General features: G+C 47.2%; 1 long non-coding RNA gene across 1 annotated transcript; it reads right to left on the bottom strand.

The window, feature by feature from the left end:
• Window positions 1-1,778: 1,778 nt before the first annotated feature.
• Window positions 1,779-2,987, bottom strand: LOC124660334. Its single transcript, XR_006989861.1, has 3 exons — window positions 2,748-2,987; window positions 2,336-2,379; window positions 1,779-1,876 (listed from the first exon to the last, which is right to left on the bottom strand). It is a non-coding gene; the product is annotated as an uncharacterized LOC124660334 (long non-coding RNA).
• Between the last annotated feature and the right edge of the window lie 14,649 nt (window positions 2,988-17,636).

Below are 17,636 nucleotides of genomic sequence, written 5' to 3'. Positions count from 1 at the left end.
TTAGCAGCCAGAGAATTATCACAAGTATGAGCCCACGCTATCAAAAGTGAAAAATTGAATCGCACAAAAGAGATTATAATTAGCTGGAAATTCTCCTGGCCTATCATGATCTCCATTATATTATGGTGCACACAAAAGAGATTCAGTTAATGATTGAAAATTATGCCCAAAAATGTTAATGGTACAAGCTCCAAATGATAATGAAATTGCCATGTCAAATTGTACCTCAGTGGTGCAGCAGCTATGATCTCTGCATTCGGCCTGTGTAGATTAGTGGTTGGCTCATCCAAAGCTAATATGCCACAATTCGTACAGAAATTTTCTCCCAGTGCTAGTCTAATTATAAGAAAAGCAAGCACCTGAAAAGCAGTGGATGTAGCCGTGAGACATGATTCTGCATGCCTACTAAGTTCACAAAATCATGCTAGCGGTAATCAAATAGAGTGTATTTGTTAAAACAACATTGCAGAGGAAATGTTACAGCAACGAAAGTTTACACCGACAAAAGAAGCCCAATAGAGTTCACCTTCTGACCAGCACTACATCACCCTCACATTTCCAGGTCAGCAGCTGCATTTTACATTACAACACAAGGGATAGTTAAAAATGGTAAATGTAGTAGTCCAAGAAAGTCAATCAAACATGTAGCTAGTTCAACTTCCACGATAGCTATATGATTGAGTGCCAACACCCTCAGCATCAGAATTGATGATTATGCAATCATTATCTTGGCCTCTAGATGCCTGCTGCCATAATTCTTTAATTATTTTATTGATCTCCTTCATTTTCATGGTAAGGAACCTCATAAAAGCCCTACTGAAATACAAGTGTACCAATGTAAAGAATGTCAATATTAACCACTAGACAAGTAACATGGATTTACTAGCAGAAGGAAGCATCCATACTTATATTCGAAAAATGTCTTAGAACTACCCTTTTTATCAAAAAAATTAACGATGACGCATCGAAATACTTCACATAACACAACCATCATGAACACAGCTATGTTATACCACGCACAACATGTTTTACGATGTAATAGATCTAGCGAATATTTTTTGTATCCTTTTACTGAAACACTTAAATTAGCCTTACAAGTCAAACATATAAGATATGTAGTTGGTTGCAACCTTTTGGTTAGCAAGTTGAGCAGTTGATGCCACAAAATAAGCAGATGACTCGACCTCAACACCTTCGCCATCTGCAGTCACTCCACTGAAAATTTAACAAGCATACGCTTAGTTTTTACATAATAAAAACACTTAGTAGAGCACTGACATGATCATACCAGTGTGTGACATTGACAAGGCTTGATTTGGGAGAAAATGAGCGTGCAGTGTGTGACATTGACAAGGCTTGATTTTGCCGACGTTGAGAACTCTCCCTCAGCCACGTGTCCTGGTGGTTGGCGCCCCGTCGTCGGCATGTGCAAAAAAAGAAGAAATTAGACTGCAAAAAGTTGACAGCTAGAGAATCAAATTAGTCGTACAAATTGAGGTTTCTCTAATAATTTTTATGAACAATAAAATCACCTCATAGCCCAGCACTTTTTCCACACCAAAACCGAATCAACCTAGTTATCCAATTTCAAGATTCTCCAATCAGTTCTATAAATAAAAAAATCACTGGATGCATTGGAAGTTTGTAGCGTGTTCCCCTCCCATAGCTAAGCACTCAATTTTTTCCCACGCTAAATTAGAATAGGATCAGAGCAGCCAATGCGCAGAAACAAGACGGGACCTTGCTGGGAAATAGTTAGATGGGCAAACGAAATGGACCTTGCTAGTGGTCGCCTTCGGTTGCACTGAAGTTGGAGTGGCCAGACCCGGTGCGAGTGTTGAGCGCCCTCCGATTCCCATGACTGGCTGATCTATCCCTGGTGAAAGGCACGACAACAACATCAATTCAGTACAGCGAACACTACTCTCAAGAAAAGATGGCAGTACAGCCCCTGCATGCATAAACTTCCACATGAGCACTTGACGTAATTGGCTGGCATATATCAGCAATTAACTCCAGTTTATTGGTGCACGTGTAGAAGCATCACATGCTATTCAGTTTAGAAGTGCTAAATATAAGCATTGCACGGTCGTTTGGTAGCTAATGCAAGAAAAGGACTATGCAGATGGCTATGCAGCAGCATGTTAATTAACCTCAAGATAGATATTCTGTCATGATATTTTGCATTTAATTTTGTGGTTTCTCTCTGTATTAATTGGCCATCCATATATGATATATCTATCTACATATCTATACTCTATAGTGTACCAATTTTGAACATTTGAATCCGGATCCCCTTCCTCTCCGATCATGACATTTTGGAACCAATACCAACCATTGAATCCGGCATGAAATTTGCTGTTTTTTCAACATTCAAACCTGCACAGCAAACAATATAATTCAATAAAGACAATATTTACGACACATGTGACATAAAACTCGGGGATGCCCACAACCAAAGTACCAGAAACGAGTAATGCTCAATTACAACCTAAAGCGAATAAAGCTTCTCAATTTTGGTTCATATTTTAGTTTTAGCATAGTATCAGTACAAATTCACCATGATAGAGCACAAGGTCACATACGCAGAAAACAATGTACAGCACAAACAATTAGCTGGGTGAACAAATCCCAACTACACAGAAAGCTTAATAGATCAACCCATTGGCACACAGGCCAACTCACCAATCGAGATCATGACACAAGAAAGGGGGTGAGGAAGAAGAAGCGGATAAGCGGATGCTTACCGGAGAAATCTTAACTAGGTCCATCATCGTGTTACCTGCCACCCAAGTCCTTCACAGCCACCACAGCATCAAACTACATATATTAGCCCTGCCAAGAATCAAACATCAGTATGTGGTTGTGAGAAGGAAAAAAAGCCTAGTCATGTACCAACTTATTTGACAACAACTTTGGACCTGACATGATCAAACATTCCCACATGAAAAAACAGTCTATTCATTGTCCAACCCTTGCTAAAACAGCTTGGTCTTTTAATGAATAAAGAAATTCCATGCAGCTCATTATTGGATTAAACAAACTTTTCCAACATAAGTTTGGGTACCTGTGGCAGGAGGCAGCAGACCCTTTTCCTAGTGACAAGGAACGGTCTTCTCTTCCTCTTTATCTGAAATCAAAACAGAACACCAGCTAATTCCTCGGCAGGTACATTCAACAGGAGAGCACTAGAACGTACAAGTAAAGCGACATGTATGCATATACCTTTCGATTATTCTTCAGAGTCAAAATCCATCTCATCTCCGTCGACCGGCTGGAAGAACTTGTAGTAACCAGAGAAGAAGATACAGTACAACTCCGAGGTGTGCAAAAGCTCAAACTCCTTCTCGATGGCCATGGAGGCGGCGTCCGACGTGCAGAGACGGGGCCATGCTTCTTCTCGACCAGGCAAGCTTGACCCGAGCTGAAATTCCAACAACAGACCAGCATCGACACTTTAGCTATCACATAAATCATTTAATTTAATCAAAAAAAGAAATGGAGTCAGACTACTTCATTATGGTGCGATAAAAACAATAAGGCGATGATGTCGTACGCATCACTTCATCAAGTATAATGGAGATCTGACAAATGTAGGACAGGTCTATCTTAATTTTTAGAACAGAACATCATTCTGTCCAGGTACGAAAAAGCAACACTAGGGAGCGTGACAAATCTACTAGAGTACTCTGCAACTAATACATGGGACGAGGAAAGTTTACAATCTAAACCGAAACAACATATCAATATGACATGATTACAACAACATTACTTGTTGTCTTTTGACAAGTACTAGACTCATCTAGAAAACAAATTGCTTCAGCTTGCAGGTACTGAACACTTCAATTTACTCGACTAAATAGGTACAGATAAGGACTGTTTGATACCATGAGAAATTCCATGATCAACGTACTGATCTGATAAAGAGTTGCATCGACCTGCAACCGAAACATGAAAAGGAGTTGCGTCGATCTACAGCCAAACAAACGTGTGTATAGCTACAAATCCCTTAGCCAAAGCAGTACAAATATGTAAGGTTCCTACACATGCTTCACTGCCTATGCACGGAGAGAACAAGTTCTTGCTGATCTCCTATTCATACGTGCTGGTGCGTATCAGTTCCGACAGGGAAAAAGAAACGAACATTGAGGGAAATGCTAGGACGAGGAGGAGAAGAAGGTAGACCTCGACGGGTGCAGCAGCAGGTGGCTGACATGGCCGGTCGCAGGGGGTCGTGGAGGTGGTGCGCGCCGTCGGCAGGAGGTCGTGGAGGGCGGTGGCGCTTCTGGGCCTGCAGCAACCGTTCGGAGGTCCACGGATCTGGACCGGCCCGGCCGCGTAAGAGGAGGGTCGGGGAGGAGCCGAAGAAGAAGGTGTGCGAGGGCGGGATGCAGGGGAGGCGCTAGGGTTCGCGCGCGCGGCTGATGGGAGTCGGGCGGAGGGGCAGCGCTGGCGAACGACGGCCGATGGCCATGGCCGGCGGCGTCCTGGCTGGCTGAGGTTTCGGCAGAGTGAGATTGGGGAGACTCCTTTCCCTTTTCTTTTCTTTTCTTTTCTTTTCCAAAGCCTGCCTAAATATTTCGTCTCGCTCCCAAATTTCCCGCTCCGTATAATTCATGATCACCTTCTTATCTTAAAAATCCGTCTAAACCGCCTCCGTAATTTCGCTGATGCCCATATGTTAATGTGAGCCTGCTGAGGTCGATCCGTAATTCGTGGACCTATATACTTGCCCCAGATTTAAACAAAATGTATGTAGGATAAAATATGTCTAAATTTATTGAATCTGCAATTTTGGCTACTCATCTCGGAAGTTTAATTATTGAAGGGGGTGGCGATTTTGACGCTCGCCCACCGCGCGTTCCTTGACGGCCTCATACATCCACCGTCGTCGCATCGAGAGGCAATTCATGTTTCTCTCATCTTGCATGTCGATGAATCGGAGCAGAATGTGGTCCGGGTCGTACATGAGGCGTTGGCGGGCCATGGTCGCCGGTAGCCGAGAAGAAGGCGTGGAGTTCCGAAGATGAGCTCGTCCAAGACTTCTGGGGAAAAATTGTACTCACGACAACATTGTCCCGCTATTGGGAGAAGATTTTCGATGGGACTAGTGATTCAACATGCATTCTCTCTAAGATAACTTAAGTATATTGTGTCTCTCGGTTCCCCGGCGATTCCGAGGCAGCCGTCTTCATCGTGCGGTGGTTGACTTGTACATATGGAAGCGGGGCTGCTCTAGAGGATCGGCGGCCCGAGGAGAGGCGTGCGCTCCAATTAGATGTGTCAAACAATCTAGCAAACATGGGTCCTTGTGCACCGAGGTAGCTGAACTTGGGTCCGCCTCTGGGCCGTTGGAATCTTAGTACCGGTTTGGACCATCTCTGCGCCGATGGCGTGGGTGTGGCCAAGAGCATTACCAAGCTCCATAGCAATGTGTCCACTAGAACCCCACGTGCCGAGTGTTGGCATCAGGACTTCTTCTTCTGCGTCGGCATCCTTATCTGTGGTAGTGATCATGGCCGGCATTGGGGCCGAGGTCAAGAGTGCAACGACCACTTCTCATGGACCGACACGGGTGTAAGGTCAAGTTTGTAGCAGGTTCGTCATCTACACATGACGCCTATCTTTCTAGCTCACACATGCATTAATTGATTCCTTCTTTTTTAAGCAAAAAAGTCAATGCCTTGATAAACCCTTGATATAGATGATGAACCCTAAACACAACTTTGAAATGGCAACTCTTTCGGAAAGCTTAGGCCTAGATCCTAAATCTATACAAACCCTAGACCTCGACCTACATCTCTATACCTCACGATGAAGTCAGGTATCCAAGTTTGATGCTTATCGTATGTGTGTGAATACGATTTAAGTAGCTACCCAATTAGGTTTGCTTCGTTGAGGATAAAAAAAACTAGCTAAGCTAGCTACTAAATAGCTAATACCAACACGCATGTGAAGTGTGTGACGAAGATGTCACTAGAAAGCAAGGAAATATGGCGGAGCCAGGTCAATGTTGGAGCCTCGACAAGGGTTAACAGATGCAGACTAGCTTGGCAAGAAATGCCCACCACAACTATAAAGATAAAATACTTGATGTATAGTGGAATCGGCAGGGTGTTGGCCGGAGGAGCCCGGGCAGTTGCCTAGGCTGGTCGGGCCTTGGCTCCACCGCTGACGATGGGAATATCCACAAAAAAATATCTTTGACGATTTCTCGCTACGTTTTTGTGGGGCTATAGGGCACTATTCGTGGGTTCATTGTTTCATCTAGTGCATGAACCTATCATTTCATGTGTCATCTCGTTGTCATGGCACGCGGTTTAGGATCCCGTGTGTCCGTTTGATTTTTTCTTTCAGTGTCTTAATTCATGAGACGTGACTTGTGCTTACGAGTTTTGATTGATGCGACCATAGGGGTAGTGGCCGACAAATGGGCGGAACCCCTCGCGACTCGCTTCCAACTATTCTCCTTCGAGCCCTAGTACAATTGTGCTCAATGATAAAGCAATTTTGATGCTTCCCCGAGCTTAAGAACTATGATCAGCATGCAAAAGGACAATGCTTTGACGGCTCCGTCAAGCTGCCCCAAGATGAGGTTGTACATGCTCAATGAGACAATGACCTCAGCAAAGTGAGTAGTTATTGCATTGTTTAGCGCTACTTCCAATCGGCATTTTCTGTAACACGGATGGTGACGTTAACTTCAGTGGCATGGGTTTCTAATATTTCGCGATCCATGGGTATGACTAAATTAACTCAGGCCGTTCGAGGTCGTTTTCAGCGCCATCGAGAAGATGCCAGAGAGCAGCGTCGCCGATGTCCGCAGCAAGGCACCCGACGCGGCCGGGGAGCTGATGATTCGCCACCACTGGGAGTTGTTGCTTGGCAACGACAACATGACGGGCTATTCCGCGGAGTGTGCGCTCTATTCCGGCGGTTCGCGTGTAGATCGACGCGGTTGTCAATGCGATGGTTCTCCTTATCGGCAACTGCACAGTCGTTACGTAGGCGGCGGTTGAGCGTCCGACCCGCTGACGCGTCGGGCCCGCGTCTCCTCGCCTTACTTCTCGTTGTGTCCGGCGTGCCTAGAGCGTGTCCCTTGTAGCGGGGATGGGCCCGTACGGAGGTCGTACGGAAGAACCGATCGAACAAAGGTGTCTATTTATCGAAGAAAAAAAGAATCTAGGACTATATATAGGGAGGTCGTACGGAAGAAGCGATGGAACAAAGGTGTGCGCGCGTGTAGCTCGCTCCTTGAAATCGAGCGTGCGAGAAAAGGAAGAAATTAAGCGGCTCGGTCGAGAAAAGGAACTCATGCGCTCGATGGATCCGATCCGTGGAGTTAAGCTGTACAGTACATGTAGATGCGCTGTCAAATACCTCCCGGCCGGCCGGTGCCTCACGTCAACGTCACGTGCAGTCATCGGCGCGGAACGAGACCAGCCAAGTGGGGCCCTAGAGCGACCGGGCCGCTGGGAACCGCTAGGAGACCAGCACCCGCGCGCGCTTTCCTCGGAACGAGACCAGCACCCGCGCCCGCCAAGTCGCGACCGGGCCGCTGGGGTCGGGCGTATCTTCATTCACGCCACGGATGTATCGGACGACAATTTCTCTAGGAAATGGGATAAGAAACAGTCAACCGTGTAATTAACTTTACCACAGGTAGTACTAGTAGTACCACTCACATGAAGATGCATGCAGGCTCAACAATGGCCCCGGTGCACGGCTGTCAAAGAAGCAGTCACACACTCTTTCTACTGCCACTCATGTCGCTTACACTACACCAAACAAACTAGAAAGCCTGAGGCAGTTGCGCAACGCGATCTCGGTGTGCCACACTACCACCACCATACCCTATATACGTACTCACTTTCCTTATCTAAGAAATACACCAACCATGGCCAAGTTCCTCCTCTTCCTCCTCACGCTCGGTCTCGTCGCCGCCAGCAATGGTGGAGCAGTCGGCGCTGCAACCGCAGAGGAGGAGGACCTGGCGCAGCGGCGGGAGGCCATGGCGCAGGTCGTCCGGTTGGGCAACCCCAGCTGGCGGCAGCCACCGACCACCGACGCCGCGACGATCTATCGGCTGGCGCTGTTTCTGAAACGCGCGATGGGGCCGATAGAGACCATCTTCCACGCCATCCGCAAGATGCCGGAGAACAGCGCCTCGGACGTCCGCATCAAGGACGAGGCGTTTGACGCGGCCATGGAGCTGCTGGTTCGCCACCTCAAGGTGCTCCTGCCTCACGGCTGCGCGTCCTGCGCCAACGACGCTGGTTTCGCCGCGGTCAGCAACGCGACGGAGAGCAGCGCCGGCGAGGTCCTCGGCAAGGAGGAGGCGCGCGCCGTGGCCAAGGAGTTGCTGAATAGGCACCTAGACCAGCTGCTCCGTGTCGGCTACGTCAAGAACGACGACGATCAGTAATATACATCGATCCATGCTTATCTGATAATTTACATGTATTGTTGTCTACTTGTCTACTCCCGTCCTGTGCGTGACAGTTCTTTGTTCATGGGCATCGGAGCATGCATGGTAGCGCCTTACGATTTCATTTGTTGCCTTTGTCATCTCTTCGGACATTTCTAATGGATTATTCCACTGTGGCTATCTTTGTGGTTGCCATAGTTAAGGTGTTAAGTGGGATTTTACTTAAATCCCACACGTGTAGTACATTTTGTCTTTTTAATGCAACTTTTCTCTTAAAGTTTACACTAAAAACAAGAAAATGCATTGTAAGAGGGATTTAGGTAGGATCCAACTTAACACCCTCGTCGTACTTATGCAACTTGTATTATGCAGGAGATACTAATATGCAGTATGTGGTTGATAATGGCCTAATATTTGAAAATATACAGTTCATCAGACATGACACACACAAAACAGACATAGTAAGGAAAAGGGGGAAAGACTTGTATAGGATCCCTTTATTAGGTGAGATCATAGGATCGGCTCGTAAAATTTATTTGTAGAAATTGCAAAAAAAAAATCTAGAAGTTGTATACAACATATCTATGGGTTGTATCTACAACTCCAAAAAATCTGCTCAAAAGTCCATCTATAGATAGAGAAATAAAAAAGATAAGCTCTTCTCTAAATAGTGCCTATTTTAGGTAAACATGATTTCACACTATTCACACTCAAGATTTATCTTTTTTTGTTCTCTAAGTGTAGTTTGAATTTGAAGCTACGATTTTCAGGGGTTGCATATATAGCAGAGATGTATGTTGTCAATTGTTTTTCGAATACTTAAACATATTTTGTCTGTTAAGAAAATTGATCGCACAGATTCTATACAAAGTCAGATCCTACCCAAGTTTCCACCAAGAAAAGGCGCATCTAGTTCCACCTGCGAGAAGGGCTAGAGGTCACTGGTGAACAAAGATTGATGGGGGGTGACCAGATGTTTTTGGCTAGGTGGCGATTGTTCTATTCCGGATAGGGCAAGAAAAATAAGTCAATTGGGGCAATTGTGCAGTGATTTTGTAGAGGGCAAGTCGGTAAAACTGGGGATTTGAGGAGAAAAGGGGATGGACACTTCTCCCTTTAAATATAAGTACAGACTGTCCAATAACAAATAGAAAGGGCTCCGATGCCCCTCTAGAAAAGACCATGCATAATGCCAAAGTGGACCATGCATGTGAGCTGGAATATGGACGGAAATAGGCAATTCCTATCATATCTATTATACTATGCGTACTACCATTTGGTAAGCTACTGATGGAGGTTGAAAACTAGTTAACCCGGCGGGTCACTCACTCATAGTACTCCCTCCATCCTTTCAAAAATATCTCTAGTTTCTCAAAATTTGTGTGTAACTACCTACTAAATAATGTCTAGATACGTCTAAATTTTAATAAATTTGACACTTTTTTGGTAGGACGGAGGGAGTACTAGTACTACTTATATGCATCTTTGGGAGGCTAAAACTGTATGTAGCCAAAGAGACGGAGCAACCATGAGAAGCACTAAAATTATTAAAATCAGTTGGTGACTCAAGACGGGTACTCCACGCCGACATACAGTGGCTGCAAATAACTTTGTTTGGATTATGAACAAGCCACCAAGACCAAGTCTGTCCAAATCGCGTGTGCTCTACATTCAGAGCTGTGTACACATTCATCACCGATGTAAGCTGCTATATTTGCGCTCCAGCTACGATTACCATTCTAGAGCAGAGCATATCATAGTACATTTTGAGCTGCAGAAAGCCAAGGCAATATACTGAGTCGTGCATGTGGGCTGCATCGACTGAAATAGGCAAACCTATCATATCTTGCGTTTTATGGAGCAAATCGTGGAGATAGGAAACGTTCGTCCGGGTGGGCGACTCTCTCCCGTGGTACTACTCACATGCATCACTGTGAAGCAAAAGGTGGAGGTTGAAATGAGGATGGATTGGTGAAAAAGATGCAGCATATGGAACTGTCACACTTTTTGTGCACGATATTTACATGGCGATAGATATTGCCAAGGCAGCTTGAAAATGCACAATGAAGAAATTGAACAAATCTTTCCCGCATATGTGTCAACATTTTTATGTATACATGTCAAAGTTTTGCGGAAAATCGATATTTTTTTATGTACTACACATGACACAAAAATATTGTTTTTTCATGAAACCACTTTGGGAACACATACAAAATTAATGTGTGAATTTTTTTGTCAAATTTTTAAATATTTTATACCACGTTTAAAATTTATTTCAAAAACTAGATAAATATGCTCCGAGTGCCAAAAAAAAAAAGCCACGTCCACGGCAGCTGCTGTGTGCCTGCCAGGGCCACCAGTCCACCATATATACTCGTCACCTTCTTTCCCCAGCAGACGCACTAGTCGATCCGCTCCCCTCCCATCGCCAATTCACCATGGCTAAGAAGCTCATCCTCTTCCTCGTCACGCTCGCTCTCGTTGCCGCCATGGCCAGCACCAAGCGCGTCGGAGCATTCGCCGCCGCCAGGGACGACGACGACCTCCCGCAGCGACAGGATGCCATGGCGGAGGCCGTCAAGGTCTTCTCCGGCTACAACCCGGCGAGCACCAACCCCGAGGCGCTCAAGCGGGCGGTGGCCACGGTGAACGGGGCGATGGCGCCGCTGCGGCCCATCTTCAAGGCGATCAGCAAGATGCCGGTGAGCACCCCGGCCGAAGTCCGCGCCAAGGAGGAGGCGCGCGCCGCGGCGAACGAGTTGCTCACTCGCCACCTCGGCCAGCTGCTGCCCGGAGGCTCCGTCAAGATCAGCAACGAGCTGTAGCTTTGCATCATGCTGGGTTCCTCGTAGATTGTTGGCTCAGGGCCTATGCATTTAGTTTCCTAGTAATTAAGCTGCTTGTTCGTGGTCGGCCCACGCTAGCTATTCCTCTGTTCCTTGTTATCCTCTGTTATGTCTTCAGTTAATGGATCTATCATTAGGTTTCTTTTCCTACGGCACTACTTGAGATGCTTAAATCAATTGAGTTGCTCAAGGAGATTCAAACATTGTGATTTTACCAACATTGTTGGCTCAGGGCCTATGCATTTCATTCCCTAATTATGCTGCTTGTTCGTGGTCGGCCGAGGATGTAAGCGGCTAAAGCGCACGCTAGCTATTGCTCTGTTCGATCTTATCATCTGTTCTTCTTGTGTCTTCAGTTAATGGATCTATCTATCATTAGGTTTCTTTTCCTACGGCACTACTTGAGATGCTTACATCAATTGAGTTGCTCTAGGAGATTCGAACATTGTGGTTTTACCCTCAAAGCCGCTATAGGCATTCGACGGATCTGTAGCATTATTGTACTGTAGATCCTACGATTTCTTGCGGAGAGATAAGATGCATTATCAAATAAACATCCCAGTCACGCACATAGATTAACAATTCCTAAATTCGAACCGCCATTTTGTTGGATCCGGTGACGAAAATCCAAAACCAAGGACGACAATGCTGTTGTGAAGTGTATAAGTAGATTGCCTAGCCCTTTCCATCAGTTCGAACTTTTGGTTCAAGTGGCTAGTGCATGAATCTTAACATGGTATCAGAGCCCCAGGTTTCGTGTTCAAATCCTGGCTTTCACATGGTTTTCGCAATTAAGCCTAAAAATTGATGTTGCCCCCCTCTTTAACCATCGCTGTTTCGGTGTGCTCTTCTTCTTTCACGTGTTGACTTTCTCTTCTCCTGTCACACGCGAGTGGGGATGTTGTGAAGTGTATAAGTAGATTGCCTAGCCCTTTCCATCAGTTCGAACTTTTGGTTCAAGTGGCTAGTGCATGAATCTTAACAAATGCGTCCACAAATTCACATAATTATTAACCAAACTAATGGAAAAACATTGCTAAACTTGCGCCCAACATAATTTCGCGCTGCTCAAATTCACCAAGAGGCACTTAGAGCATCTCCAGTCCCGTCCCCAAACCACGCCGGATCGAGCGTTTGGGGGACGTGTTTTGTTCGTGCCGCGTTTGGGGGGCGTCGCTCCCCAGCCGCGTCCCCCAAACGCCGCCCCCAAACATTTAAAATAATTTTTCTTGGCATTTTTATTTCAATTTCCACAAACTAATACATAATTGGGAACGTGGTTTACACGAAGACATAGTTTGGAACATGGTTTTCCACAAACTAATACATAGTTTGAACCATGGTGGACACAAATATAAAATATTGCAAATAAACTAAACCTAACTAGGCCGTGCATCGGCGGTTTCCTGTGTTCGCTGCTAAGAAACAACACTCCAGGGCACACCCAGTCACCTAAACTGGAAAATCCAGCGGGAGGATGGTGCCCTTGTTGGTTCTACCGATGAGGCGAACAGGCGAAACCTCCGTGCACGTATTCGCTGCGAAGAAACAACACTCAGTCGTCCTCCGAGTCGGTGCTGTCGTCGTGGGAGTCCCTGTCGACGTGGTAGTCCCGGCGGCAGCGACTCTCGTCGAAGACCTTGATGCTCATGTCCCTGTTGCCGAAGTAGGAGAACACGAGGATGAAGCCGGCTTGGAGGCTGTGGTGGCGCGCGAACTTCTCCCAGCCCGATGTTGAGGTACATCTTGCCGCGCGCGTCGTAGATCGCGTCGACGATCCACCGGCAGTAGCCGCACGAATGCTCCCGCGGATGCATCGTGCGCGGGCGTACGCCGCCGACGTACTCGGCGAAGGAGTCCGGCAGCCTCTGGATGCCGCGCGGGTCGCCCTTGAGGACGTGGACGAACTCGAACAGGACGTCCGGCTCCACGTCCATCTCCGACGATGAAGACGGCGGCGCGGGAGGCGACGGCGATCGTTCAGCTATGCCGCGGCCACGACCACGACCACGGCCGCGGCCGCGAGGTCGGCCTCCGCCTCTACCAGACATGGCGGCGAGTCTTGTTGAGAGATGGTGGCGGCTAGGGTTTGGGAGAGAGGCGCTAGGGTTTTTGTGTGAGAGGGACGACGAGATGCGCCCCTTTTATAGGCCGGAGGGGGCGGATGAGCGGTGGCGCTCATTAACGCCGGCACGCAGAGCTAGGCGCGACGGGACGCGTCGCTGCGCCCTCGCGGGAACCGCACCGTCGCTGCGGGAACCGCACCGTCGCTGCGCGCCAATAACTTCCGTCGCGAGGTAGGCGACGGTTAGGTTAAAATTAATTGTGCCGCTGACGGGTCGGCCCCGCCACTCCCCGCCTCGCTTTTCGTTGTGTCCGGCGTCCCCGGAGCGTCCCCTGTGGGACGGGGACGGGCTCGGGGCGCCGGACACCGTATCGGGGCGCGCCGGACAAAAAAAGGCTTTGGGGGACGCGACTGGAACGCTTTTTTGGTCCGGCGCGCCCCAAATCTCTTTGGGGAACGGTTTGATGGACGCGACTGGAGATGCTCTTAATTTGTTGGCAAGAACGTTGCTTCTGATATGGGAGACGAGGCTCGTGAGCAGAGCAGGCGCGAGAGCGGATACAGTGATGGGGCTAGCTTGGTAGCTGCTTGTATGTACGTGTCGACCTCTCATATGTTGCACTGACACACTGTACCGCCCTATCGTCGTAACAAAAATAAAACCGAATCATATACTGACGCACTGACGATTTGGAGAGTACGTCCCGGATAGGGTTGGATTGCAAACCAGCCTTCTTCTAGTTCGTATTTTTCAACAAAATATCTCGTGGATTACGAAAATTTGCTTTAGAGCTCGGGTCCCATGAAGCTCATTATTTTTTCGATATTTAAAACCACGATTTCAATGTTTCAAACAATTCTAAAAGAAATTCTAGACATGGATAATGATATACTCTCTACCTTATATTCTGGGCATAAATAAAATGACAAAATATGATAGATTTTAGAGGTTCAAATTGTTTGCACTATTCACCACTTTAGATGTCATATTTTATCATTTTTTTGAAGCCCAAAATACATGGTATTTTTTTAGTGTTGCTAGATTACTTTATTCCAACAGCTAGAGATATTTGCCTACTTTTTAAAACTTGAAATCATCATTTTTGAACCGTTCAAAAACATTCTGTATCGCTCGTGATCCAGAAATCCGCACCCGGTGAATTATTGCTATATTGCTTCCTCGGTTCCTCCTATCGTCCCTAGCTATTGTTTGGATTATTGCAGGACATAGGCAAGACTTGACCTGGCGTATCTCGAGAGCCAATAAGACTATCCGTCCAAGGATGCACACACGGGCGGCTCTAGAGGTCACGGACCCTATATGAATAAGCCCCCAAGTCCGGAACCCCTGGGGTGAGGCTCGGGTTCATCACAGTCCTCACTTGGCTTCTCATGAGAAAAAAACGTTCCGCTCTCGTGTCGCCCCCGTCGGGCGACCGGGAGGGCGAACCCTAACCCGTCGCCGCCCCTCCCTCTCCCCTCCTCTCCTCGCCGTCCTCGGAGGCGTCGCTTGCTCCGTTGAAGGGGGCGGCGAGGAACTGGGCCTTCGGCCCCCGCGCGGTTACTAGCCGGAGGAACTTCCCGTCGGGATCTCCGTCCTCGCCGATGGGCTGCTCGGTGGGCTCCTCCCGCCGGGCTTGGGAGGCGTCCGCCGATGGTCTTCTGCGGCGGGGGTTCGGGTAACCGGGGTGGCGACCATGGGTGGGTTGACGGCGCCGGCCCTGCGGCAGGGGCGTTCGTGGTGGGTGTTGTTCGTCTTCCTCGTCCTTGCGGGCGGCGTGGAGACGGCGGTTGTTGGCCGCGGCGCAATGGATGGTCCTTGCTCCATATCTGATGCAGAAGCCTTCTCCTACCTGTTCTGTGTGACCCTGCCTATCCCAGAACGTGGTGGTCTCCGGTCGACAGATTTGGGTTCCTCGGCTGGTGGGTTGGTGTTGGGGTGTGTTGTTGGGGAAAACCCTTGGTTAGCTTGGCTGGCCACGACGAGGACGATGCCTCTGGCGCCGCCCCCTTCCTGAAGGCCTCATTGAGGTACCACCCGAGATAACCCCTCCTCTAACTGGGCGAAAGCTCTGGTTCTCCATGCGGATGGCGGCGGCGTTGAGGCATCGTTCCCCTTCTTTGAGGCGCCGTCTGGGGATACAAGAGGTGCTGGTCTTGTAGCTATGTATGGTGGTGGCCGTGGCGACCTTTCTTGCTCGGCGTTTTCCTTGCCCGTGTCGTCTGACAAGTGCTTGGCCTGGTGTCTGGCCGCGGAAAGTCCATTGCCTGGGCGAGAGGGGAAATGGTTCCACTACTAGAAAAAGGCCTAGCCGTAGAATGCTACTAGTGGCGCACCACAAAGTGGTGCACCACTGGCAGGCAAATTAGCAGTGGCGCACCTGCCCAGTAGTGCGCCACCACTAAATATTTGCCATGGTCCACCCCCCACCCAAGCTTGCTACGGTGACCCATCATACCATTGCATGTTATAGTATACAAGTCGTTGATATGATACTTATGAATGTGCTTCTTCACAAATATCACATCCCTCAGAATGGTGCAACAGAAACATTACAGGTCGTAAATATCACACATTATTAGAGGAAGAAACGTTGGTTCATTTATTTTTCAAATGCTCATTCAGCTCTAGTTGCTGGCCCAGATTAAACATTATTTGGTCTGATGCAAATAGCACAATTGACATCATATCACAGGCTAGCTCGGTGCATCAAGGACAACTCTTCTTTGAAAAATTCATTATTGGTGCATGGGGGATCTGGAAAGAGAGAAACAATCTTATTTTTAGGGATATTAGACCAACTAGAGCTTCCTGGAGAGAAAGAGTTCGCTCTGACTTATTACTGCTTAGGTTCAGGGTTCCTCAAAACCTGGTAGATCACATCTTTAGTTTCATAGACTCAGTTTAATTTATTTTTTCTTGGTCTATGTAAAGGGTGCTTGCACCATCTTTGTAAATATTTGTGATAAATGAATGAAAAACCACGGTAGGAGCCTCTCCTACTGTGTCTTGGTTCAAAAAAAAATCACACATTATTATTACAAGCCATAAGTTCACAAACTCTTCGGTATACTCATAGGGTCCATTGAGAACACCACATAGACTCCCACTCAACTCGAAGTAACCTTAAAACTAGTGACTACTAAGGTAAATATCTTAAGATCTCAGCAACTTATTTAGGTAGGTCACTAGGCTGCTCGGCTCAACTACAACTACTTGATATCACTACTCCTCCACCTCCACTTCTTCGGTGTCGTGGACTATCCCATAGTCCACTCATTCGACACCTCCGAACAGTTCTGGTTCCTCGTAGACCACCTTGTAATCACCTTAAGGTGCTCCGGTGCAGGCCTCCTCTTCAATCTCACAGTCTCGCAAGGGTTTAGAAGGAAAGGTGAGTACAGTGATACTCAACAAGTTCAAAAGAAAAGGTGTTTGATGCACTAGACCATTGATCAAGGGATCTCAGGTCAATGCATGTTTCGAAAGCATTTCTTCAGAATGTTTATTTTATTCAGAAACCTATGCCCTCTAGTCTTCACAGGTTGACTAGAACTTCATAGAGTTCCTTTCCAGTCGCGTTCGCAATTTCCTTCCCGGAACAAGGAGTGACAAGCCACAATTTGATACACTCTACGGAGGTGTTACTTTTTCCATAAGAGAACTTATCCTTATTGCCAACCGGGCGTACTTTCCCGTCCACACTTAATTGGTGAGGTCTAGTATAAGAACCAAGCAAATCACCATCCTTCTCCGTGACCCCCCATACCCACCCTTTTGTATTTAGAGGGCCCTCGATCGCTTACTAATCTAGAGCGCTTGATCTTGGGCCATGATACAATCCTTCATAGACCCTAATACACAAGACGTCCACATGGGACCGGAGAGCTTGATGACCTCTCAACCTACCGTGGGACCAGCAACACCTACCTGGCTACAGCAAATAGGCATCCGTTGATATGCGAAAGGAAGAAGGTACAACTGATTTCCCCAAAGCCATTGTAGATCTTATGGTTAACGCGATATGTAAGGCGCTAGAATCACTAGACGGCATTGGTTATTAGTCCTATATGTATAGAACCCTTGCAATGGAACCCCCACCATCATCTCAAAGCATGGTTCCATTGCCCACCACATAGTCATATTCATAATTGGAAAAGTGACATCTTATTTTCAATGCAGGAGTGATAAGTATATTACTTTCCAAGTAAAACAATATAAAGTAATCAAAGGCATGAGCAAGGGGTGAACTTGTCTAGAGACTGCGAGATAATGCAGTTCGAGGGTTTGGATGGA

This window comes from Lolium rigidum, chromosome 6 (genome assembly GCF_022539505.1).
Source record: "Lolium rigidum isolate FL_2022 chromosome 6, APGP_CSIRO_Lrig_0.1, whole genome shotgun sequence".
Classification (NCBI taxonomy): domain Eukaryota; kingdom Viridiplantae; phylum Streptophyta; class Magnoliopsida; order Poales; family Poaceae; genus Lolium; species Lolium rigidum.
This window is presented reverse-complemented; position numbering and strand designations above follow the sequence as displayed.